Source organism: Oncorhynchus mykiss, chromosome 6, assembly GCF_013265735.2.
Source record: "Oncorhynchus mykiss isolate Arlee chromosome 6, USDA_OmykA_1.1, whole genome shotgun sequence".
Lineage (NCBI taxonomy): Eukaryota > Metazoa > Chordata > Actinopteri > Salmoniformes > Salmonidae > Oncorhynchus > Oncorhynchus mykiss.
This window is the reverse complement of record NC_048570.1, coordinates 90,407,570-90,431,685: the sequence shown is the minus strand read 5'-3', so window position 1 is coordinate 90,431,685 and position 24,116 is coordinate 90,407,570. Positions and strand designations below refer to the sequence as shown.

General features: G+C 40.4%; 1 long non-coding RNA gene across 1 annotated transcript; it reads right to left on the bottom strand.

The window, feature by feature from the left end:
• Window positions 1-7,019: 7,019 nt before the first annotated feature.
• On the bottom strand, window positions 7,020-13,237 carry LOC118964965. Its single transcript, XR_005052280.1, has 2 exons — window positions 12,848-13,237; window positions 7,020-7,582 (listed from the first exon to the last, which is right to left on the bottom strand). It is a non-coding gene; the product is annotated as an uncharacterized LOC118964965 (long non-coding RNA).
• Between the last annotated feature and the right edge of the window lie 10,879 nt (window positions 13,238-24,116).

Below are 24,116 nucleotides of genomic sequence, written 5' to 3'. Positions count from 1 at the left end.
TGGTAGTAATGTGTATTGATAAAGGGTTCTGACAGTGTGATATAGTTTGTAGTAATGTGTATTGATAAGGGGTGCTGACAGTGTGATATAGTTGGTAGTAATGTGTATTGATAAAGGGTGCTGACAGTGTGATATAGTTGGTAATAATGTGTATTGATAAGGGGGTGCTGACAGTGTGATATAGTTGGTAGTAATGTGTATTGATAAAGGGTGCTGACAGTGTGATATAGTTGGTAGTAATGTGTATCGATAAAGGGTGCTGACAGTGTGATATAGTTGGTAGTAATGTGTATTGATAAAGGGTGCTGACAGTGTGATATAGTTGGTAGTAATGTGTGTATCGATAAAGGGTGCTGACAGTGTGATATAGTTGGTAGTAATGTGTATTGATAAAGGGTGTTGACAGTGTGATATAGTTGGTAGTAATGTGTATTGATAAAGGGTGCTGACAGTGTGATATAGTTGGTAGTAATGTGTATTGATAAAGGGTGCTGACAGTGTGATATAGTTGGTAGTAATGTGTATCGATAAAGGGTGCTGACAGTGTGATATAGTTGGTAGTAATGTGTATTGATAAGGGGTGCTGACAGTGTGATATAGTTGGTAGTAATGTGTATCGATAAAGGGTTCTGACAGTGTGATATAGTTTGTAGTAATGTGTATTGATAAAGGGGTGCTGACAGTGTGATATAGTTTGTAGTAATGTGTATTGATAAAGGGTGCTGACAGTGTGATATAGTTTGTAGTAATGTGTATTGATAAAGGGTGCTGACAGTGTGATATAGTTGGTAATAATGTGTATTGATAAAGGAGTGCTGACAGTGTGATATAGTTGGTAGTAATGTGTATTGATAAAGGGTGCTGACAGTGTGATATAGTTGGTAGTAATGTGTATTGATAAAGGAGTGCTGACAGTGTGATATAGTTGGTAGTAATGTGTATTGATAAAGGGTGCTGCCAGTGTGATATAGTTGGTAGTAATGTGTATTGATAAAGGAGTGCTGACAGTGTGATATAGTTGGTAGTAATGTGTATTGATAAAGGGTGCTGACAGTGTGATATCGTTGGTAATAATGTGTATTGATTAAAGGGTGCTGACAGTGTGATATATTTGGTAGTAATGTGTGCTGACAGTGTGATATAGTTGGTAATGTGTGCTGACAGTGTGATATAGTTGGTAGTAATGTGTATTGATGAAGGGGTGCTGACAGTGTGATATAGTTGGTAGTAATGTGTATTGATAAGGGGTGCTGACAGTGTGATATAGTTGGTAGTAATGTGTATTGATGAAGGCGTGCTGACAGTGTGATATAGTTGGTAGTAATGTGTATTGATGAAGGGGTGCTGACAGTGTGATATAGTTGGTAGTAATGTGTATTGATAAAGGGTGCTGACAGTGTGATATAGTTGGTAGTAATGTGTATTGATAAAGGAGTGCTGACAGTGTGATATAGTTGGTAGTAATGTGTATTGATAAAGGGTGCTGACAGTGTGATATAGTTGTTAGTAATGTTTATTGATAAAGGAGTGCTGACAGTGTGATATAGTTGGTAGTAATGTGTATTGATAAAGGGTGCTGACAGTGTGATATCGTTGGTAATAATGTGTATTGATTAAAGGGTGCTGACAGTGTGATATAGTTGGTAATGTGTGCTGACAGTGTGATATAGTTGGTAGTAATGTGTATTGATGAAGGGGTGCTGACAGTGTGATATAGTTGGTAGTAATGTGTATTGATAAGGGGTGCTGACAGTGTGATATAGTTGGTAGTAATGTGTATTGATGAAGGGGTGCTGACAGTGTGATATAGTTGGTAGTAATGTGTATTGATGAAGGGGTGCTGACAGTGTGATATAGTTGGTAGTAATGTGTGCTAACAGTGTGATATAGTTGGTAGTAATGTGTATTGATAAAGGAGTGCTGACAGTGTGATATAGTTGGTAGTAATGTGTATTGATAAAGGAGTGCTGACAGTGTGATATAGTTGGTAGTAATGGGTGCTGACAGTGTGATATAGTTGGTAGTAACGTGTGCTGACAGTGTGATATAGTTGGTAGTATTGTGTGCTGACAGTGTGATATAGTTGGTAGTAATGTGTATTACGGGGTGCTGACAGTGTGATATAGTTGGTAGTAATGTGTGCTGACAGTGTGATATAGTTGATAGTAATGTGTATTAAGGGGTGCTGACAGTGTGATATAGTTGGTAGTAATGTGTATTAAGGGGTGCTGACAGTGTGATATAGTTTGTAATAATGTGTATTAAGGGGTGCTGACGGTGTGATATAGTTGGTAGTAATGTGTATTGATGAAGGAGTGCTGACAGTGTGATATAGTTGGTAGTAATGTGTATTGATAAAGGGTGCTGACAGTGTGATATAGTTGGTAATAATGTGTATTGATAAGGGGTGCTGACAGTGTGATATAGTTGGTAGTAATGTGTATTGATAAAGGGGTGCTGACAGTGTGATATAGTTGGTAATAATGTGTATTGATAAGGGGTGCTGACAGTGTGATATAGTTGGTAGTAATGTGTGCTGACAGTGTGATATAGTTGGTAGTAATGTGTGCTGACAGTGTGATATAGTTGGTAGTAATGTGTGCTGACAGTGTGATATAGTTGGTAATAATGTGTATTGATAAGGGGGGCTGACAGTGTGATATAGTTGGTAGTAATGTTTATTGATAAGGGGTGCTGACAGTGTGATATAGTTGGTAGTAATGTGTATTGATAAAGGAGTGCTGACAGTGTGATATAGTTGGTAGTAATGTGTATTGATAAAGGAGTGCTGACAGTGTGATATAGTTGGTAGTAATGTGTGCTGACAGTGTGATATAGTTGGTAGTAATGTGTATTAAGGGGTGCTGACAGTGTGATATAGTTGGTAGTAATGTGTATTGATAAAGGAGTGCTGACAGTGTGATATAGTTGGTAGTAATGTGTGCTGACAGTGATATAGTTGGTAGTAATGTGTATTGATTAAAGGGGTGCTGACAGTGTGATATAGTTGGTAGTAATGTGTGCTGACAGTGTGATATAGTTGGTAGTAATGTGTGCTGACAGTGTGATATAGTTGGTAGTAATGTGTATTAAGGGGTGCTGACAGTGTGATATAGTTGGTAATAATGTGTATTGATTGATAAGGGGTGCTGACAGTGTGATATAGTTGGTAGTAATGTGTATTGATAAGGGGGTGCTGACAGTGTGATATAGTTGGTAATGTGTATCGATAAGGGGGTGCTGACAGTGTGATATAGTTGGTAGTAATGTGTATTGATAAAGGAGTGCTGACAGTGTGATATAGTTGGTAGTAATGTGAATTAAGGGGTGCTGACAGTGTGATATAGTTGGTAGTAATGTGTATTGATAAGGGGTGCTGACAGTGTGATATAGTTGGTATTGATGTGTATTAAGGGGTGCTGACAGTGTGATATAGTTGGTAATAATGTGTATCGATAAGGGGGTGCTGACAGTGTGATATAGTTGGTAGTAATGTGTATTGATAAGGGGGTGCTGACAGTGTGATATAGTTGGTAGTAATGTGTATTGATAAGGGGTGCTGACAGTGTGATATAGTTGGTATTGATGTGTATTAAGGGGTGCTGACAGTGTGATATAGTTGGTGATAATGTGTATTGATAAAGGAGTGCTGACAGTGTGATATAGTTGGTAGTAATGTGTGCTGACAGTGTGATATAGTTGGTAGTAATGTGTGCTGACAGTGTGATATAGTTGGTAGTGATGTGTATTAAGGGGTGCTGACAGTGTGATATAGTTGGTAGTAATGTGTATTGATAAAGGGTGCTGACAGTGTGATATAGTTGGTAGTAATGTGTATTGATAAAGGGTGCTGACAGTGTGATATATTTGGTAGTAATGTTTATTGATAAAGGGTGCTGACAGTGTGATATAGTTGGTAGTAATGTGTATTGATAAAGGGGTACTGACAGTGTGATATAGTTGGTAGTAATGTGTGCTGACAGTGTGATATAGTTGGTAGTAATGTGTGCTGACAGTGGGATATAGTTGGTAATAATGTGTATTGATAAAGGAGTGCTGACAGTGTGATATAGTTGGTAGTAATGTGTGCTGACAGTGTGATATAGTTGGTAATGTTTGCTGACAGTGTGATATAGTTGGTAGTGATGTGTATTAAGGGGTGCTGACAGTGTGATATAGTTGGTAGTAATGTGTATTGATAAAGGAGTGCTGACTGTGTGATATAGTTGGTAGTAATGTGTATTGATAAGGGGGTGCTGACAGTGTGATATAGTTGGTAGTAATGTGAATTAAGGGGTGCTGACAGTGTGATATAGTTGGTAATAATGTGTATTGATAAGGGGGTGCTGACAGTGTGATATAGTTGGTAGTAATGTGTATTGATAAGGGGTGCTGACAGTGTGATATAGTTGGTAGTAATGTGTATTGATAAGGGGGTGCTGACAGTGTGATATAGTTGGTAGTGATGTGTATTGATAAAGGGTGCTGACAGTGTGATATAGTTGGTAGTAATGTGTGCTGACAGTGTGATATAGTTTGTAGTAATGTGTATTGATAAAGGGTGCTGACAGTGTGATATAGTTGGTAGTAATGTGTATTGATAAAGGGTGCTGACAGTGTGATATAGTTGGTAGTAATGTGTATTGATAAAGGGTGCTGACAGTGTGATATAGTTGGTAATAATGTGTATTGATAAAGGGTGCTGACAGTGTGATCTAGTTGGTAATAATGTGTATTGATAATGGGTGCTGACAGTGTGATATAGTTGGTAGTAATGTGTATTGATAAAGGGTGCTGACAGTGTGATATAGTTGGTAATGTGTATTGATAAAGGGTGCTGACAGTGGGTTTATTCAGGTCTCTTGAATACATAAGCAGTGAAGATCTTATGAAAATATCACCTCCAAGGAAACATGTTTGACATTGCTTCTTGGGGAACTTATGTAGGTTTTTGTATTGTTAAACATTCATGTTTGGCTTTCTAGCTAGCACGCACTCATTTGTTAAAAAAAAAAAGTTGCATGTGATCCGACTGCTCTTTGTTCATTTGTGATTTGTCACCCAATGTTTGTATATTTACCTTCTAATTGTTAAACAAATGTAGAGGGCAAATGGAGCTCAGAGCCGCCGCCGCTGCCCCCCTTCTACAGAGAGCATGTGGTTCACTATGACGACAGAGCTCAGGAAGCTTTTTGCATGTAGAGCAAAAATGAAAAGGCTAACTATATATGCTTTGCATATAGGTCTAAGCTCTTGGAGATGCCTCACACTTGTCATCAACAGCAGAGTGACTGGTGAATTATTCTGGCTTAGATTTAGCTGGCTGTGGGGTAAAAGTCATGTTGTGCACTTTGGGTGCTCTGTCTATAGGGGGCGCTACCGCTGCAGAGACGATGCCCACGATGTACAGGAGTGGTCACTGGAGCAAAGGTAGGAGTTGTTTGTGTTTGTCATGGACTGTTAATGACTGGACTGTAAATACTGAATGTGATGTGCCATGTATAATGTGTCTCTGTGCTGTGGCAGTGCTCTGTTGGCCTGCTGTTGCTACTCAGCTGGACGAGGAGACACTGGGCAACAGGACGAGTGGGGAACATGACTTCACTGGCACCAGTAGGACAAGGGGAAAGGGAACACTGTTGCACCATGTTAGAAATTGTTCCGTACCACCATCCATATTGGTCCTAAGCGACAGTTCAGTGATCAAACTGATGGGCCGAGACAGTATTAGTACCTAGATGGTCTTTTGATTCCATTATAATAACATCCGTTAGTGCAGACTAAACTATTGCCAATTAAAGCGGCTTGTCCACGTGTGGTGTGTCATATAGTCTCCCCTACAGGCAGATCAACTGTCACTGTATCACACACACTGGACAAAGGAGAGGGAACAAAGTTACATCATGGAGGGAATTCTATCAGTGGGTGGGCAATGACAAGCCCTTGGGACAGATTTAATGAAACATTGATGGTAAAGTTGGATGCCTTGGGGCGACAATGTAGACCATCTGTTACGGGAGGAAAGTGCACTAGTCCGGGCAGAATTCAGTCTACACTACTGCAGGTACAGACTATAATATTGACAACTCCATTAAATATGGAACCAAAATGAAATGCTGTGAAAATGAATATAGTCAACCATTAATATACCACTAGTGTGTACTAGACTAGTTGATTAGTTTTGTTCATTAAACATCTAAAGACTTGGTGTATAAAGAGATTTACTTGATATCTATATTTAAATAATTTCCTGCTGTATGGTCAATCCTTGAGACTTGCGAACCTTAAATTGTCCTGCAAATCTCCCAGCCTCCTACTGCGTAATGTATATGCGCTTATCGCTCATGGATCTATCGCAGTCACTATTGACTTAACTAAATACATTTCCATAGTCCCGCTTATTCATTACTCTCAAAACTATAGGTTATACTTCTACTAGAACCAGACCAAATCTGATACATAAATCAGTCTATTTGATAGGTCAATTTAAAAGTTGACACGTTACTCTATACAGGCAGACGTAGGTTAAGATACAATGTTTCACTTCTAAACGTGTTTATTTTATACACCTGACGTATTTGCTTTATAACAGATAATGGCAGGGGCACACTATTTGACTTAACGGTTGGTCATCTTCATAGCCCGATATTGAAAAGCGAAAGCACTTGGAGTTAATACAGAATTTGAAAAGAAACGCCAATCATTTGTGTAAAAGTATTGATTACTTGTTACATTGTTTGGTGTATTACTACTATACAGCCGTCTTAGGTGTTAAGGCACAAATCAGATAATCTTCCCCAAATCCCTGTTAAGGGCTAGTCAATCGGAAACCCCCCACATTGGTCTCATATCGGAAATATGCTTACATGCTGTAGAATGGATGAGTTGATTTGCATATCGACAGCGAGGGTAATAGCATCTGCATCTTCGTGCGGAATAATGAGCAGTAAATTCTCGTTTCTCATCTCGTTAGCCATTTGAGGGCTCACTAATACAATAAAATGAGCAGAAAGTCAAAATGTAAACTACATTGTTTTAATAGTTTCCCCAGCTACCATTTAAACAATCGAAAACTTAATTGAATTAAAACATAAATTAGTTGAAATCAAATAAAATAATTTAAAAACATTGTTACTTTGGCAAAAAAACCTAAGCCAACATTTGTGGGTTACATCTTTTGTCCAATGGAAAACAATTGCAAAAAGGCAGATAACCTATGTAGCAAATTAAGCTTAAGTATCATTTGAGGGCTCACTAATGCAATAAAGTGAGCAGAAAGTCAACAAAATTGTTTGTCTTTCACAGATGCCATTTCAAACAATCAGACACGTAATAAATTAACACAAGTTAATTGAATTATTCTTTTTTTTTTTAAATACATAAACACATGTTGCTTATTTGGGAGGGTTACTCCATCTTTTTTTGGCCCGAGATAGAAAATATGAACTGCAGAAGCGGCAGATGGTAGCATTTGTCAGCGTGGTTAATCGAAAGGTTCCCTCGTTTCTTCAAGGGGAATTGAGAGAAGAATTGTGCTGGGGGCTAGTCATCTCAGACATCGATCTTCTCCTCGGGAACAAATCTGCAGGGAAGAAGTGCAGAACGTTTAGCCTTCAATTCATACTAGTCAATAATACAAGATCAACATTATGTAGTCGACAAGTCATTAAAACAAGTTTCTCGTTAAAGAGTTTGTTAGTGACAAGTCATTCAGGGCAGCGGAGCCTCACCAGTCTTGTTAAGAAAAAGAAACTACAGGGAGAGCTAGAAAGTTCATGCCCCCTCGGGTGCTGCCATAGTTAGATTAGACATTCCAATCCAAGAAGCCTCAAGGGCATCGGCCATTACACAAGTTGGAAATTGCAATTTCAACAATGAGTGGTTTGGAAGGAGTCAGAGACGGAGTTGCAAAACAATCCCTAAAAATGTTGACCTCCACTGCCAGCTAGTTGGTGGAGGGTGTGGGGTCCAAGTCTGGGTTTAAGGCTCTTTTCCAAGCTTAAGGATAAACATTCACAGCAACACCATGGGCCAGAAAAGGTTAAATATATTCTGCCTCATTCAAGACAATTTGGAACTGAGGATAAAACAAATAAATAAAGTGCAGACTTGGAAATGGATGAGCATTCAAAATGTAACTCCGAGTTCCAAGTCTAGAGTGCTGACGATTCAACCTCGTTTCAAACCCCCAGTGATCTAGAAAGCACCACAAATCCAGAGAATGCAAAACTGAGTCAAATGACAATTTGCCCACAAAGAAAGCTGTGCCATCTTCCTGTCCAAAAATGTATCGTATGCTGCATAAATGATGTAATATGCCAGGGAGGTATACTGTAGCTAAGGTATGTTGTGTAGTAAGCCGTTAGTAGCCCATGTGACTACCCTAACAATTTGGTCCCTCCCCTCCTCCCATATTAGCCTATTTTATGGAACTGTTAGATTTTAAGAGCTTTCATTGTCTGTTTATATGCCCCCTTTATCCTATGTTTCCTGTACAACAAGTCAGAACCAAACAAAGGCCCACATTAACTAGGCAAGTCATTTAAGAATTCTTATTTTCAATGACGGCCTAGGAACAGTGGGTTTAACTGCCTTGTTAAGGGGCAGAACAGGTTTACCTTGTCAGCTCAGGGATTCAATCTTGCAATCTTTCAGTTACTAGTCCAACGCTCGAACCACTAGCCTACCTACCACCCCATTTCAAATTGTCAGTGGAAAAGACTTAGGCAAGTCAGATCTCTTTTTTTACTGGAAAATTAGGCCGAATTAACCATTTCGCTGCCAGACAAGACTCCACTGATAGAAAGGTGTAGCAGTGGTAAGCTGTTGGGACAGCTGTATGTAGGCCCTAACAGTTTGTCACAGTGAAATGTGTTGTGTTGCATCTAAAAAAAATATATATATTATGTTTGCCCCACCAAAATGCGGACGCTAAAATCGCCACTGTATAGACCTACCTATACTTTGAGTGGCGTTGACTGCACGTTCATAAAATGTCGACCTCTTACACCGAAGACATAGTGTTGGGTTATAGTTACATTTCCTCGTATTGGACCAATTCTCTTGGTTAACTTCGTTGGAACAAAGTGAAGTCAGAGGGGTTTGGTTGAGGCAAAAACCACGCACATGATCAGTGACAACCTCGGCGCTATAGTCTGATGTCACAACCTGAAATTGCGCCAAATGAAGTTAACTTTTGCATACTTGCAGGGGGTTTAATTATTTAACCTTTCTGCACTGCAGGATGGATTGTAGCCTACGTATTTCTGCTGTTTAGGCCTGGATTCAATCTATCGTTGAAATCGCGGAATATCGGCGTTGAATGGAATTCAACTGTATTTGTCATATCGTCAACCCACCCCTTATGGGATTAATTGACAAACATGAATAATTCACAATGGTAAATAAATTATTCCGTAGTTGTCTGCATTGCGCATCAGTGAAAAATACTACATAGTAAATAAGGTTATACAAACAATTACAACCCTGGAGCAGTAAACAGAAAAACAAACATTAGTCACTAGGATGCAGTCTGGCACAAAGTACTCATGACAGACAAGCCTATACACACAGAAAACATATTTGTACAATTTAATTACAGGTAGCCCTTTTATTCTAGGCTTTATCTAAATATTCCTCAAACGGAAATACAAGGGACAAAAAAATAAAAAATAATAATTCCTCCTCACTCAGCCACATAGTGCATATCTGGTGTGGTTTCTGGAATAAGAGCAAGCTTATATCATGGTAGAAAAGGCCAATAGAGAATTACCCTAATTTTATCCGGCATTTCTTCAAGGTCCCAATAGTTACATAGTCTTTCCTCTTCACCACAATACCGAAGTGTTTCACTACGCAGAGGCAATATCCTGGCTTTTAGAAAGGTCCGACATAATATCTTACGAATTCACCCTTAACTCAAACAGGATCATGATTAATCTCTTCCACCCATCATCGTCATATTGCATCAGTTGTTTAATAATATCCATGTCTCCCTTAAATTAGATTCGTGCAGATGTTCAGTCAAGACATTTCAGTTGCCCAGGATAGATACCACTGAAACTGCTAACTATTCTGGCAAATCCAACAGTCTATTGCAAAATGTCACCATAGACGCCAGCCATCTCACCTGGTTCCCAGCACATGTCCCCAGTTATTCCAAGTATAGGTGCAAACGTGGACCTAAAAGTAACGTACTACTCGGTTATGAACATGTTCGTTTTTAAAATACCTCTTAGCACCCAACACTCCTGCCAAATAGTCCAGAACACACACATGTCTGATACAGTTTGGAATACGTAGCATAACCAATATCTTTGAGTGTTTCCTATAACTCCCAAGAGATCTACTTGCCGAGTCGGCCAGGGCAGATGTTGCGTATAGAAAAGTAACGTTTATCCTTTTTTTATAAATGCTAGTTAACTCAAGAATGTCTTCACCAAAACAAAACTGAAACACTTTAGTAGCTGGTTTTCTAAAATACATTATCTGTGTGTTTGGTTCATCTTGAGTCGCCATTTTACACACCAATTGACTACACAACATGTTCTGCAGTTCTTGTTCAGTTCGCCATCAAAATAATAAAAATAGCCAGTCTTACACGCTGTTTTTTTAAATTCTTCATACATTGTTCTCTTGTATTCCCATTTTTACACTAACAATAGGTACTCAGCCTTGCGCAAGACTGACCCTAGATCCATTAACTCATCATTCCAATAAGGCTTTTTAGGCTTGATAATTTCACACCTCCCATTTCAGAATATATTACGTCACGTCATTTTTCATACCACATATCCAAATCAAATGTTTCTAGGCATCGTCACAGAGTTGAAAAGGCAATGAGCGGAGACTGCGTTCACGGTAAACGCTGGATATGTCGGCTCAATCGGAAATTACCTTTTCATTTTAAGGCCGATCTGCCACAATATTTCCGCGATACAAGTTGAATCTAGCCTTAAACAGGTGTATATTTTAATAGGCTTTATACCGTGTAGACCTACACCTTTCTAAACAAAAACTTTACTTTGAAAATGTGCCTTATCCTCAGTGGAACAGGTACAGCTAATAGGTTTCAGAACATATGTCGTTATTTGAAGCCGGTTCCAATGATAGACTGGTTACTTTAAGCGTTTCTGCCAATCCAAACTGTAGGACAATTTGGAGAATCTATTGAAAACGGATAATCAAGCGGGGGAAAAAGTCGTGGCCTTTCAAAAGAGGAACATCGGACTCGCCTAGAAGTTAAGTTGGTGCGTAAAACCCGTAATTTTAGATAAGATCAAATGTGATGGCCCGCATTCATAAAGTAGTTGCTTAACGGTCACTTAATTTCGTATTGTCGCTGCGTCAGGGAAGCGTACACAGACGTTTCTGCTTTAGCCTTCAGTGGGTAATCATTTTCATTCAAACCAGCATAGGGAACAGGTGAGCAGCAGGTGCTTCTAATCAGGGTTGCCCCTCATCTGCCAATTAAAAAGGATGTTGCTTCTGGTCTGCCTGTAGACAAGCAGGTTGTGTGGCCTCATTTATATTAATAAACCACTTCTTTAAAACGTGGGTTTAGCCTAAGTTAAGAGAAGACCCTTCAAGCATGTTCCAGCAAAGCCAACATGAGACCACCCTTAAGCTGTTTATTTCTGACTTTATGGTGATATAGTTGCCACTGGGGGTCAGTATAGCATCCACAACCTAAATTCTCTACATTTCTAGCAGAAAATAATTGGGGCTTGCATGTTATTTTGGCATTAATTAGTGTCAGTTTGCAAACGTAACAAAAATATTAATATTAAAGACCATACGAACAAGGTTAGTTTTCTTGAGTAAGGCAGCTCCAAAATGCATGCCTTTCAGCCTCTCAGTGCCTTATGTGGTGGTGCGGCAAGCAAGCAGCAAATAGGAACATTGTGACATGATTTGCTCAGTGTTCTGTCACTCATGGGGACAGTACATAGTCCAGATTAAATATTTAGGATACACATTTCAGCTGTTTGGGTCCTGCCATGTAATATAATTCTAAGTGGCCTTCTAAAAAAAAAAACTCAGTCATTGGCCACAGAAAATGAAGTCAAATTAAATGTACAGTAGCTTTGGACTGAACAGGTCAACATTTTAGCTAGTGGGCATCATTAAATCAAACCAATGCATTTTAATCCTTGTCATATGAAGATGAATTAAACTTAACATATTGGTGCTCATCGGCTATAAAAGATCACACAAGTTGGAAATAACAAAATTCAACAATTAGTCGTTTGGAAGGAATCAGTGGCTAACTGCAAAGCAACAACTAGCCTGCTATTCAACGGAGTGGTTGTGCGTTTACCATAAAGCTAGAGAATGCCAGACTAACAAAATGGCAACAAAGGACCACCACGGAATCTTCCTGTTTACGTGATCAGATCACAAGGTGATTCAAAAACATGTTGTATGGTGCTGCATCAATGATGTAATATGCCAGGGAGATATGTATACTGTAGATAAATACTAAGTGTATGTTGTGTATCAAACTGATAGTAGCACATGTGCCTCAACCTAATAATAATTTGGTCTATTTTCACCTGTTCTGACTTGGTGGTGCACATGCAGCCTATAACCCGTTCGAGAAATGGCATCTAATGTTGTAAGAGACTTCATTCGCTCCATTGTGCTGGAAAGAACTCTACTGGGATAACTATATGTAGGCCCTAACAGTTTGTGGGAACGCTTGTCGTGGTTAGTGCAATGAATGTATTGTGGCTTTGCTTGTATGCATAAGAAAGAAAATATGGAGTTCGCACCACCAAGATTCACATAGTCGCCACTGAGCTCAGTGAAGACTGATTGGTCAGAAAAAGGCAAGGGCTTGGCTTACCTGCGTGCTCCAACTTCCGACACCTGGTAGAAGGCTGGCATCGACTCCGCTGACATTCCTTCCCATTCATAAATCCCGGGAATTGGTGCGTCTGTCTCGAAGTGGAAATTCCATCGACGCTGGTCTCGTTCAGATATTTCCTTCAGCTTCGCCTTCAACTCGCGGTTCAGCGCATAATGGTCGACGGGTCCAAATAAGTTCCGACAAACGCTTGAATGGCGACGGGGAAGAGTTCCTCTCTGTGCCACCGCGCTCTCCAAACCAGTTGGCGTCGGAACGTTCGTCATGACGTCCTGCAATATGTCCAGATTGAAGAAATAGAAAATGGATGTTACCTCTAACTTCCGATGCGATCACTGACATTTTGTGAGCGGTAGGCTATTTAAAGGCCCGAGGATGCCGACTATATTATTGTCCGGTCTTGATTATTGGTTATCCGTTTGAGTGAAAACACGCCCCTTTCACCTTTTAAATGGCGTGATTGTAGTCTAATTAGGAGTTTTTGCCGTTTGATCAGTTAATTGGGCAATTTCAGGTTAATATTGCTCAGAGAGAATATATGAAGGTTTGCAAAGCAATTCCACGTTCTTTACTTGGACTTATTATGAACACTTTGCTATTTGAGGTTGTTCCCTGTTTTCCAAGTCTACAAATAATGACTTGAATCTTTTGGATAAAAAAAATGCAACAATAAGTGGATATGATTGGCAGTTAATGAAGTCATTTTTGGTGATTATAATTAAATATATTGGTATGGAAGTGACCAACCCTCATGCTATGGTCAAAAGCGACTATCTTTTACCTTAATTGTCCGGTTATCCCAAAAGTTAAAGAAACTCATTTTAAAATACGTTCTTCCATTTATCCCGTTAATGATTTCTTGCCCAAAAGATTCCATTTTGACAAAATGCCTTGTTTTATGTTCCTCTGATTTAGAATCTATAGAGCATTTATTTTTTTCGTGCCGCCATCCTAGTGAACTAAGGATTGAAATGCATGAATGGTCGTGTATAAAATCTCCAGAACTTCCTATGTTTACCTTTCATGATGTTAAATGGCATGATGCTTATCCTTGTAATTCCGATCATAACTATTTTATTAACATCATTATTATCTTGGCCAAATACTATATTCACAAATGTACATGGGGTCATGGACATAAATTATGTCCTGAATTATTTTCTCTCTTTTTTTTTTTGGGGGGGGGGGGGGGGGGGGGGGGGTTCTATTTTTTATTGTTTCATTGTATTCACAGGAATGTCCCTGTATTGACGTGTAATATTGCTATTACTGGGGGGAAATGACCTTGTCAGCTCGGGGATTCGATCCAGCAACCTTTCAGATATTCAATTAAATGTATTTATAAAGACCTTTTTACATCAGCCGATGTCACAAAGTGCTGTACTAAATTCAGAAGGCACTCGCACATCTGAGCAATCTTATTGGCTGGTGCATGGCAATAATTGAACAAGATGAAGGGAAAAGGAAACCGCACACTGCTCTTGATAGTATCACTGATATTTAATAAACTTATGTATCGGCCACACGGCCTACGTCAGAGCTTTTGTGAATTTTTAACCCTAATTTTTTAAAATTCACAAAAGCTCTGACGAAGGCCGTGAGGCTGATACGTAAAGCGTATTCAATATCAGTGATACTATCAAGAGCAAGTGTGCGGTGGTCAGTACATGGCCAAGATGTTCAAACGTTCATAGATGACCAGCAGGGTCAGATAATAATAATCACAGTGGTTGTAGAGGGTGCAACAGGTCAGCACCTCAGGAATAAATGTCAGTTGGCTTTTCATAGCCGATCATTAAGAGTTAGAGACAGCAGGTGCGGTAGAGATAGAGAGAAAAACAAGTCTAATTGGGTGGCTTGGTGGGGGGTATTTGGAATGGCACCAAATTAGGTTCACTTTTGCATCCTTGCAGGAAGTTTAATGACAGACTTTCTGCACTGCAGGAGTGATTGTAGCCTACGTATTTCTGCTGTTTGGGGCAGGATTCAATCTGTATCGTCGAAATCGCGGAAGATCCGCGTCATAGCTGGATTGAAATGTAAAAGGAATGAGCGGAGACGGCATTAACTGTAAACGCTGTCTATATCGGCTCAATCTTAAATTGCCTTTACATTTCAACGCAGATTATCTGCGATATTTCCGCGATACGGATTGATTCCAGCCTTTAATAAATGCGGCTGTTTTAAATGGTTTTAAACCGGGTTGGCCTTTACCTTTTAACAAAACAACTTTGCTTCGAAAATGTGTCATATCCTCAGTGGAACAGATAAACAGCTAATAGGTTTCAGAACATTACAGAGGTTACTTGAAGCATGTTCAAATGATAGACGAGGATATGCTTATCAATATACTGGTTATTACCAGTATTTCTTACACTCTGTTTATTAATTACTTTAGGCGTTTCAGTCTATCCAAGCTGAAGGACAATTTGGAGAAATAATATCTATTGAAAACTTGGATGGATTCAAGCTGAAAATTGTGTGGTGTCGTGGCCAATCAAAAGGGGACCGTCAGGCTCTCCCAGAAGTTTGGTTTGTGCGTGAAAACCCGTAAATTCAGATAAGCAAAAATGTGTAATGGGTCCGCATTCAAAAACATGTCGCTTAAAGCTTACTTAATTGTTATTATTATTTTCACTGCATCAGTGTTCACGTACACAGACGTTTCTGCTTTGCAGCCTTCTTCAGTGTGTAGGTAGAAACCTTTTCCATTCTAAACAGCATTTATAGGGAACACAGGTGACCAACCGATGAGCAGCAGGTGCTTCTAAACAGGGTTGCCACTCATCTGCCAATCAAACGGGATATTCACCGTTTTTGCACGATTGCTATCGCATTCACTATTGACTTAGGTATGTGCATGTACATGACATTATACATTACCATATAGTCACGCTTACTCCTTATTCTCACAATAAAACTATTAGTTTATGCGTTATTCTCCCATTAGAGCCAGACCAAATCTGACTAAAGTCAGTGGTTTATTTATTTTTTAGTCCATTTGATAGGGACCGTTAGGTCAATTTAAAAGTTGACACATTCATCTATACCGTCAGATGTAGGTTAAGATACAATGTATTGCACTTCTAAACTTGTTTATTTACGACAGACGTGTTTGCTTTAGAAAAGGTAAGTCAAATAGTGTGCACATGCCATTAACGGTTGGCCATCTTCGTAGCCTGTTATTGAAAAGTGAAAGCATTTGGTGTTAACACAGAATTTGAAAAGAAACGACAATCCTTTGTGTAAAAGTCTAGCTGTTACATTGTATGGTTATTACTATGCAGATGTGTTGGGTGTTAAGCCACAAATCAGAGATCTTCCCCAATACCGTCATTCAGAAAAACCCCACATCGGTCTCATTTCGGGAAATATGCTTATGCTGTTGAATGGATTAGTTCATTTACATATCAAATCGGTCTCAAACCGGAAATATGCTTGTGCTGTTGAATGGAGTATTCATTTACATATCGACAGTGCCAGGGGGTGTCCCTGCGCATTGCTGTTGAGGGCTCACTAATGCAATAATAAAATGAGCAGAAAGTCCAAATGTATGCTACATTTTTTTGTCTTTTCCCCAGCTACCATTTAAACAATCTCAGAAAAACCTGTTTAATTCAATTAAGTTAGCTCAAATAAAATATTTGATATACAATATTTTATTGTATTAGCCTTCAATTCACATTACAGTCAATAATACAAGAACATCAACGTTACATAGTTGGCAAGTCATTAAAACAAGTTGCTCCTTAAGGAGTTAGTGTCAGTGGCCACTAGTCATTCAGGGTAGGTGGGGCAGTTGAGTCACATGTTTTGTTAAAAAAAGAAGAATACAGGGAGAGCTGGAACGTTCCTGCCCCCTCGCCATAGTTACATTACATTCCCATCCAAGAAGGCTCAACGTCATTGGCCACAGATAAAATGATGTCAAATCTACTGTAGCTTTGATTTGACTGATCATGTCAACATACTTTCAGAATCACATATACATATATATATTTTTAATTTAACTAGGCAAGTCAGTTAAGAACAACATTCTTATTTACAATGACAGCCTACTGGGGAACAGTGGGTTAACTGCCCAGTTCAGGGGCAGAACACTTTAATTTTTTTTTACCTTGTCAGCTCGGGGATTCGATCCAGCAAACTTTCTGATACTCAAATATATTTATAAAGCCCTTTTTACATCAGTCGATGTCACAAAGTGCAGTACAGAAACCCAGCCTAAAACCCCAAACAGCAAGCAATGCAGATGTGGAAGCACAGTGGCTAGGAATACTCCTTAGAAAGGCAGGAACCTAGAGGAACCAGGCTCTGAGGGGTGGCCAGTCCTCTTCTGGCTGTGTCGGGTGGAGATTAGAAACCTAGAGGAACCAGGCTCTGAGGGGTGGCCAGTCCTCTTCTGGCTGTGTCGGGTGGAGATTAGAAACCTAGAGGAACCAGGCTATGTGGGGTGGCCAGTCCTCTTCTGGCTGTGCCGGGTGGAGATTATAACAGAACATGGTCAAGATGTTCAAATGTTCATAGATGACCAGCATGGTCAAATAATAATGGTTGTAGAGGGTGCAACAGGTCAGCACCTCAGGAGTAAATGTCAGTTGGCTTTTCATAGCCGATCATTCAGAGTTAGAGACGATTCAGAGTAGAGAGAGAGTTGAAAACAGCAGGCCCGGGACAAGGTAGCACGTCCGGTGAACAGGTCAGGGTTCCATATCCGCAGGCAGAACAGTTGAAACTGGAGCAACAGCCCGACCAGGTGGACAGCAAGGAGTCATCAGGCCAGGTAGTCCTGAGGCATGGTCCTGGGGCTCAGGTCCTCTGAGAGAAGATAAATAATTAGAGGGAGCATACTTAAATTCACACAGGACACTGGATAAGATAGGAGAAATACTCCAGATATAACAGACTGACCATAGCCCCACGACACATAAACTACTGCAGCATAAATACTGGAGGCTGAGACAGGAGGGATTGGGAGACACTGTGGCCCCGTCCGACTATACCCCCAGCCTAGGTCAGCTGCCTTTTCTCAGGGTAGTAAGTTGGGGGTTGAAGACATTCCTGTAGTGGTGTGGGGCCTACAATGCAGGATATAATCCCACCCACTTTGCCAAAGCACAGCCCCCACACCACTAGAGGAATGTCTTCAACCACCAACTTACTACCCTGAGATAAGGCCGAGTATAGCCCACAAAGATTTCCCCCACGGCACGAACCCGAGGGGGTGCCAACCCAGACAGGAAGATCACGTCAGTAACTCAACCCACTCAAGTGACACACCCCTCCTAGGGATGGCATGGTAGAGCACCAGTAAGCCACTGACTCAGCCCCCGTAATAGGGTTAGAGGCAGAGAATCCCAGTGGAGGGAGGGGAACCGGCCAGACAGAGACAGCAAGGGCGCTTTGTCGCTCCAGTGCCTTTCCGTTCACCTTCACACTCCTGGGCCAGATTACACTCAATCATAGGACCTACTGAAGAGATGAGTCTTCAATAAAGACAAAGTTGAGACTGAGTCTGCGCCTCTCAAATGGATAGTGAGACCATTCCATAAAAATTGAGCTCTATAGGAGAAAGCCCTGCCTCCAGCTGTTTGCTTAGAAATTCTAGGGACAATAAGGAGGCCTGCATCTTGTGACCATAGTGTACGTGTAGGTATGTACGGCAGGACCAAATTGGAAAGACAAGCGCAAGCCCATGTTATGCTTTGTATGTTAGCCGTAAAACCTTGAAATCAGCCCTAGCCTTAACAGGAAGCCAGTGTAGAGAGACTAACACTGGAGTAGTATGATCACATGAATTGGTTCTAGTCAAGATTCTAGCAGCCGTGTTAAGCACTAACTGAAGTTATTTTGTGCTTTTTTCGGGTAGCTGGAAAGTAGAGCATTGCAGTAGTCTAATTGTCACGACTTCCGCCGAAGTTGGTCCCTCTCCTTGTTCAGGCGGCGTTCTGCGGTTGAAGTTGCCGACCTTCTAGCCATCGCTGGTCCTCTTTTCATTTTCCTTTGATTTTGTCTTGTCTTGTATCACACCAGGTTCCAATCCCATTCAATCAAGATCTCAGCGATCACTGCCTCATTGCCTGCATCCGTAAATGGGTCTGCGACCAAACGACCACCCCTCATCACTGTCTAACGCTCCCTGAAACACTTCTGCGAGCAGGCCTTTCTAATCGACCTGGAATGACATCGACCTCATCCCGTCAGTAGATGATGCCTGGCTATTCTTTAAAAGTGCCTTCCTCACCATCTTAAATAAGCATGCCCCTCTCAAAAAATTTAGAACTAGGAATAGATATAGTCCTCGGTTCACGCCAGACCTTTCTGCCCTTGACAGCACAAAAACATCCTGTGGCGTTCTGCATTAGCATTGAATAGCCCCCGTGATATGCAACTTTTCAGGGAAGTTAGGAACAAATATACACAGGTAGTTAGAAAAGCTAAGGCCGCCTTTGGTCGTCTTTCCTTCCAGTTCTCTGCTGCCCATGACTGGAGTGAATTGCAAAAATCTCTGAAGCTGGAGACTCACATCTCCCTCACTAGCTTTAAGCACCAGCTGTCAGAGCATTTTACAGATCACTGCACCTGTACTTAGCCTATCTGTAAATAGCCCATGTACCTACCTCATCCCCATACTGGTATTTATTTATTTATTTGGCTCCTTTGCACCTCAGTATCTCTACCTGCACATTCATCTTCTGCCGATCTACCATTCCAGTGTTTAATTGCCATAATGTAATTACTTCGCCACCATGGCCTATTTATTTCCTTACCTTACCTCATTTACACTCACTGTATATAGACTTTTTGTTTTCTTTTGTTCTACTGTATTATTGACTGTATGTTTTGTTTATTCCATGTGTAACTCTGTGTTGTTGTATGTGTCGAATTGCTACGCTTGATCTTGGCCAGGTCGCAGTTGCAAATGAGAACTAGTTCTCAACTAGCCTACCTGGTTAAATAAAGGTGGAATAAAAAAAAACAAAAACATGTTGTGTATTTAACCCTCTGTTCCCCCTCATTGTCCTTGTCGGTGATTGTGTGTTTGTAAGCATTGTGGAAGCTATGTTCTGGTGTGTGACGGGTTTTGTACCCACATGTATTATTTTGGTTTTCTGAGTTTTTGAGTATTTATTAAACTGCTCCGTTTTAAACCAAGTTCGATCTCCTGCGCCTGACTTCCCTGCCACCAACACGCACCCTTACACTAATCTAGAAGTGACAAAAGCACGGTTTAATTTTTCTGAATCATTTGACAGAAAGTTTCAGATTTTTGTTACATTATGTAGATGGGGAAAAAGCTGTCCTTGAAACAGTAATCAGGGACCAGAGTAACGCTGAGGTCCTACAGTTTTATTTGAGACGACTGTACAACCATCAAGATTAATTGTCAAATCCAACAGAAGATCTTTGTTTCCTGGGACATAGAACAAGCATCTCTGTTTTGTCCGAGTTTAAAAGTAAAACATTTTCCGCCATCCACTTCCTTATGTCTGAAACACAGGCTTCCAGTGAGGGCAATTTTGGGGCTTCATGTTTCATCTAAATGTACATCTGTATCGTCCGCATAGCTGTGAAAGTCAACATTATGTTTCCGAATGACATCACCAAGAGGCAAAACATATATTGAAAACAATAGTGGTCCTAAAACGGAACACCGAAATGTACAGTTGATTTATCAGAGGACAAACCATCCACAGAGACAAACTGATATCTTTCTGACGGATAAGATCTAAACCAGTGGATAACTAAACTCAGCAAAAAAATAAAACGTCCTCTCACTGTCAACTGCGTTTATTTTCAGCAAACTTAACGTGTAAATATTTGTATGAAAATGACAAGATTCAAGAACTGAGACAAACTGAACAAGTTCCACATACATGTGACTAACATAAATGGAATAATGTGTCCCTGAACAAAGGGGGGGGGGGGGGGGGGGGGGGGGGGTTCAAAATCAAAAGTAACAGTCAGTATCTGGTGTGGCCAACAGCAGCATTAAGTACTGCAGTGCATCTCCTCGAGATCCGGGCTCGTCACTGGTAATGGCAGAACACTGACATTCTTGTCTTGCAGGAAATCACGCACAGAATGAGCAGTATGGCTGGTGGCATTGTCATGCTGGAGAGTCATGTCAGGATGAGCCTGCAGGAAGGGTACCACATGAAGGAGGAGGATGTCTTCCCTGTAACGCACAGCGTTGAGATTGCATGCAAGCTCAGTCCGATGATGCTGTGACACACCACCCGAGACCATGATGGACCCTCCACCCTGATCCCGCTCCAGAGTACAGGCCTCGGTGTAAAGCTCATTCCTTCGACGATAAACGTGAATCCAACCATCACGCCCGGTGAGACAAAACCGCGACTCATCAATGAAGAGCACTTTTTGCCAGTTTGTGCCCGTAAGTAAGCAACAGTGTGTTTGTGCCCGTAAGCGACGTTGTGGCAGGTGATGTCTGACAAGCCCTCAGTCCAGCCTCTCTCAGCCTATTGCGAACAGTCTGAGCACTGATGGAGGGATTGTGCGTTCCTGTTGTAACTCGGGCAGTTGTTGTTGTCATCCTGTACCTGTTCCGCAGGTGTGATGTTCAGATGTACCAATCCTGTGCAGGTGATGTTACACGTGGTCTGCCACTGCGAGGACAATCAGCTGTCCGTCCTGTCTCCCTGTAGCGCTATCTTAGACATCTCACAGTATGGACATTGCAATTTATTGCCCTGGCCACATCAGTCCTCATGCCTCCTTGCAGCATGCCTCCTTGCAGCAAGTTCACGCAGATGAGCAGGGACCCTGGGCATCTTTCTTTTGGTGTTTTTCAGAGTCAGTAGAAAGGCCTCTTTAGTGTCCTAAGTTTTCATAACTGTGACCTTAATTGCCTACCGTCTGTCAGCTGTTAGTGTCTTAATGACCGTTCAGCAGGTGCATGTTTATTAATTGTTTATGGATCATTGAACAAACATGGGAAACAGTGTTTAAACCCTTAACAATGAAGATCTGTGAAGTTATTTGGATTTTTACCAATTATCTTTGAAAGACAGGGTCCTGAAAAAGGGACTTTCCTTTTTTGTTGCAAAGCAATCCTTAACAATATGTTTGCTTCCCCTGCCTGCTAGTCAGTGGAGGGTGTGTGTGGTCCAAGTCTGGGTGGGGTCTCTTTTCCAAGCTTATATAGGATAAACATTCACATGCATCACCGTGGGCCAGAAAAAAATCAATACAATCTGCCACGGTCAGGCCAATTGGGAACTCAGTGCTGTGCTGGGAAAATAGGTTTTTAACGTCTAGAGCGCTGACCTGAAAATCACTGACTTAATGATTCAACCTTGTTCTCAAAATCTATATTACTCCTAACTTCCGCTGCGATCACTGACATTTTGTGAGCAGTAGGCTATTTAAAGGCCCGAGGATGCCGACTATATTATTGCCCGGTCTTGATTATTGGTTGTCCATTGGCGTGAAAACACGCCCCTTTCACCTTTTAAATGGCGTGACTGTAGTCTAATTAGGAGTTTTTGCTGTTTGATCAGTTCATTGGTAAATTTCAGGTTAATATTACACAGAGAGAATATTTGAAGGTTTGCGAAGCAATTCCACGATTGGCAGTTAATGAAGTCATTTTTGGTGATTATAATTCAATATATTGCTATGGAAGTGACCAACCCCCATGCTATGGTCAAATGCAACTACCTTTTACCTTAATGATTTCTTGCCCAAAAGATTCCATTTTGACAAAATGCCTTGTTTTATGTTCCTCTGATTTAGAATCTATAGAGCATTTATTTTTTTCGTGCCGCCATCCTAGTGAACTAAGGATTGAAATTCATGAATGGTCGTGTATAAAATCTCCAGAATTTCCTATGTTTACCTTTCATGATGTTAAATGGCATTATGCTTATCCTTGTAATTCCGATCAAAACTAATTTATTAACATCATTATTCTCTTGGCCTAATATTATATTCACAAATGTAAATGGGGTGGAAAAAAATCCTTATTTCGTATTTATTTTCATTGAACTGTTACAATTTTATAAATCCCTCAGACTTGTGAAACGTAAAAAGTAGGAACAATTATTAGAAGTCATGTCTCTGAATGTCTGTTAACCTCATTGCCTTGTCGCATATAAATGATGTCATGGTGTTCTATTTTTTTTTATTGTTTCATTGTATTCACAGGAATGTCCCTGTATTGATGTGTAATATTGTTATTATTGTTTCAATAAATAAATAAATAAAAAAGTAGTCTAATTGGGTGGCCATTTGGAATGGCACCAAATGAGGTTCACTTTTGCATCCTTGCAGGAAGTTTAATGACAGACTTTCTGCACTGCAGGGGTGATTGTAGCCTACGTATTTCTGCTGTTTGGGGCAGGATTCAATCTGTATCGTCGAAATCGCGGAAGATCCGCGTCATAGCTGGATTGACATGTAAAAGGAATGAGCGGAGACGGCATTAACTGTAAACGCTGTCTATATCGGCTCAATCGGAAATTGTCTTTCCATTTCAACGCAGATCTTCTGCGATATTTCCGCGGTACGGATTGATTCCAGCCTTTAATAAATGCGGCTGTTTTAAATGGTTTTAAACCGGGTTGGCCTTTACCTTTTAATAAAAGACAACTTTGCTTCGAAAATGTGTCATATCCTCAGTGGAACAGATAAACAGCTAATAGGTTTCAGAACATTATGAGTTTATTTTAAGCATGTTCAAATAATAGACGAGGATATGCTTGTCAATATACTGGTTATTACCAGTATTTATTACGCTCATACATTAGGCGTTTCAGCCTATCCAAGCTGAAGGACAATTTGGAGAAATAAATATCTATTGAAAACTTGGAATGATTCAAGCTGAAAATTGTGTGGTGTCGTGGCCAATCAAAAGGGGACCGTCAGGCTCTCCCAGAAGTTTGGTTTGTTCGTGAAAACCCGTGAAATCAGATGAGCAAAAATGGGTAATGGGTCCGCATTCAAAAATATATCTCGCTTAAAGCTTAATTTTTTAAAATCATTTTTATTATTATTATTATTATTGTTGTTGTTGTTATTATTATTGTCACTGCATCAGTGTTCACATACACAGACGTTTCTGCTTTGCAGCCTTCTTCAGTGTGTAGGTAGACACCTTTTCCGTTCTACACAGCATTTATAGGGAAAACAGGTGAGCAACCGATGAGCAGCAGGTGCTTCTAATCAGGGTTGCCACTCACCTGCCAATCAAAAGGGATGTGGCTTCTCTGGTCTACCTGTATAC